This window comes from Grammomys surdaster, unplaced genomic scaffold, assembly GCF_004785775.1.
Source record: "Grammomys surdaster isolate TR1022 unplaced genomic scaffold, NIH_TR_1.0 126115, whole genome shotgun sequence".
Classification (NCBI taxonomy): Eukaryota; Metazoa; Chordata; class Mammalia; order Rodentia; family Muridae; genus Grammomys; species Grammomys surdaster.
In genome coordinates this window covers 267,012-270,516 of record NW_021620923.1, presented here as the reverse complement: position 1 = coordinate 270,516, position 3,505 = coordinate 267,012, and the positions used below count along the sequence as shown (strand labels likewise).

At 42.8% G+C, this 3,505-nt stretch overlaps 1 non-coding gene across 1 annotated transcript; it reads right to left on the bottom strand.

Moving 5' to 3' along the window:
- Window positions 1-1,919: 1,919 nt before the first annotated feature.
- LOC114611560 lies at window positions 1,920-2,062 on the bottom strand. Its single transcript, XR_003709860.1, has one exon. It is a non-coding gene; the product is annotated as a small nucleolar RNA SNORA48 (small nucleolar RNA).
- Between the last annotated feature and the right edge of the window lie 1,443 nt (window positions 2,063-3,505).

Below are 3,505 nucleotides of genomic sequence, written 5' to 3'. Positions count from 1 at the left end.
TTACTGACATCATGATATCGAATTTCTTTTTTGTTTAAACTTTGTTATTGATTCTTTGTGAGGTTCACATCATGCAACCTTGTCCTGCTCATCTACAACCTGTGTCCTTGCAAACTCCCCCCTCTCAAATAACACACACACACACACACAAACACACACACACACACACACACACACACACCAGCAGCAGCAGCAACAACAACAAAAGCAAAGCATAGAAAGCATTCCATTGTGAAAACTGTTTTGTGTCATAAGGTGTCCCACAGTATATCCCTCTGTCTACACATCTTCATTTACAAATGTTCATTTCAATGAGCCATTGGTCTGGTTCTAGATCTTTGGCTTCTGTGACACCATCAATAGTAGATCCTCATGGGGACTCCTTCCGGTTATCCTGTATCTTTTTAGATCCTGCAGCTTCGAAACAGCAAGGCTGACCCTTTCACATATCCCAACTGTTTGCAGATGATAAAGATTTGGGGGTCAGCCAATTTAGAGGCCTGGATGTGGACCTGGGTGGTTGCTGAGCTGGCTGGACCTCCAGTTCTCCCTTATCTACAGGATTAGGGTGAGGTCTCCAGTCTTGCGCCCATCAATAGGAGGCATGGTCAGCTTGCCTGCTCTCATGCACTCAGGGCCAACTCACTCAAAGCCACACCTCCAAAGCCAGCTCCACTGTGGTGCCCAATCAAGGTTCAGGGCCCACCCTCCCAAGTTCTATAGCCTGTCTGGGACTGGGACAGGTCTCCCATGCTCATACTCTTGGGCTGGCTCACCCATGCCTTTATGATCAGGGTCAACTCCGCTGTATTACCCAGAAGAAATTCAGAGCACACTCTCCATAGAGCTACAGCCAGTAATAGGTCAGGACAAACTCTTCCATTCTCATGACCCCAGGTCCACTCTCCTGACTACTGCAGGTGGCAAGAAGGGGAGGAGGAGGAAGCATCACCACCCTGCCCATTTGGTCTCATACCAGACTAATGCAGGGCCAGCACTACTGCTTTCTTGTTCTTGTGGACAGCTTGACTAAAATGTACAGATGAGGCACAGGGCACATCCTGCACCTCACCTGAAAGTGCAGGGGGTAAGGGGAAATGTTAGCTCTCCCAAGTGTATGACCCTGTGGCAGCTTCCCTGATTGTCATCGTTGTGAAATGATGAGTGTGTGGAGACATCACCTCTGTGCCCATGCCACCCCACTGCAGACAAGTGACAAAGCCAGCTCTCCCACACTCATGCCCTAGGGGCTGGCTCACCTGCACACCTGCCATCAGGACAAACTTGATTGTACTGCCTTGGCAAGGGTCAGGGCCTGATCTCCCAGATTCTTCCACCTGGTGAGAGATCAGGCCAGCTCTCCAGAGCTTTGTATCCAGTAAGTGGCAGGGCCAGTTATGCACAGCCCCTGGAAATCCATGCCTTCCCATGTGACTACCTCCACCAAGGACATCCCCATGTTTTCTCGTGGTAATATGAGCCAGGGACATTAACACCAATCCATGCCAATACATACCCAGGGACTTAAACATGACATTCAGTGGCAGACTTGCACTGGGACTTCACAATGTCCCCAGGTCATGGAGCTGCCCCCTTACAAAAGGCTACTCCTCTCCACCCTGGAGTCTCCAATTTTATCTTTCTCCATAATGTTCAAGTTGCTCCAGTTCTTTTTCTCTCCCATCTCACCAACACATTTTTGCACACTATGGTGGCTCCTGCTGCATGCTGGCCAAAAGGCTGGCAAGGCCCTGGGCAATATCCTCCAACTGCTATGTGATGGGATGACAAGCAGGTATCTATGGCCCACTACTGCCATATGATGAAGATCATGCCACTGGGTGGCATGGCAGTCCAAAGGTCTCTATCTGTCTTCCTCCTTTTGCACTGTGCTGCCTGGATTGGATTAGATTTGATTTATATGAGCCTTAGGCATAAGACAGCTTTGGCCGCCAAGCCAGGCATCAATCTAGGATGAACAAAGGACTGCCATCTGCTCTGCCCCTGACTCATATAAGATCAATTCCACCAACAAGATGTCTCTTTGCCCATTGCTGTGGCAAGGAGATGAGTATTGGATTTCTAACTGTGATCCACGTTCAATACTCAAATATCCAAATCTTTTGTAACAATCAAAAATCAATGATCCAAATGTAACATGAGTGTGAACTAATAATAGTCATACAAAGAAGATTTTTCATTAACTAATATTGGTAATTATCAAGCAGTATTGCACACCTATCTATTTCTATATGACTTCCAAACCAGCAAACATCTCTCTTCTCTTTACAAGATAACTTTTCTGGATGTATTTTTATAAACCTCAGTTCTTAGTATTGTTGTCTTTCTTTTCTCCTGCTTTGTTAAATATCTCGAGAAAATCAATTTAGGGATCAAAGAGTTAATTTAGTTGAGAGTTTAATAGACTACCCACTTCAAGTCCCTTGCCTTCTTGACTTTCCCACATGGATTGAGTAAAATTTATAACTATGATCACCTCCTTTTACATTGCTTTTGTCAAGGTGGTTTTATTAGAGAGAGAAACAAGATAAAGAAAATTGTTAAATTATGATTATTTTTTTCTAGGAAACTTACCTCTTCAATTAATTGCAGTGTATCTAGATTTAAGCAATTCGGGATCATCTGGTAGACATACATCAACTATTACGATCTGTTGTGAAAAATCCACTGATTATCTGATAAACCTACACTTGCCTATCAAATAAGAAAAAAGGGAAAATATATTCATCAGCCATATGTACCTAAATAAAATTATTGGCTAAATTATGTTGTTGATCTGTCACCATGCTCTATTCACCAGGCATCCAATGAATGGATCCATGGCACTGCATTGTTACCAAATAGGTACTTCATCGTTCATCAATAACTCTCTTTCTTTTGTCTTCACTTCCTTCTTTGCATTATCAACGGTCTAATAAAAGTGCTTTGGTATAGCAGAGAACATTATGATCCACTCATTAAAATCAATAATATGAGTTGATACCCTAATAAATATTAAACATTGGAGGTCAGTGAAGAGTTGAGACATTTGTCAGTTAATTGGTCAGCTCTCATTCCCATCAATGCATTCTGTATGACATTCATCATCAGCCATTATTTCTAAAAGACCTGTCTTCTGCTCTTGGTTTGAACCAGCAGTAATTCTCCTACAGGCTTCAGGACAGAGTCCACCAACCATATCACAGTATATGAAGACTTCAAAACCTACTTCCAGTTTCACTTTTATAGATACTACTGGCCACAAATTGTATGAGAATAGTAAACATTAAATAATAGAGAAATACATGTGCACTGAAAGGCATTGCATTGCTGTAAAGTGTTAATAAATATAATTTAATAAAATCCTTTGCATCACCTTTGCCATTTTCACGGCATTAAGGCAGCTCTGATGATAAAATGTGTGCACCCTTTAGTCATAAAATTAGGTGCACAGACTATGAGTTCAACGAGTTTAGATCAAAGGTGAGTTAAATAGTAGACGCCG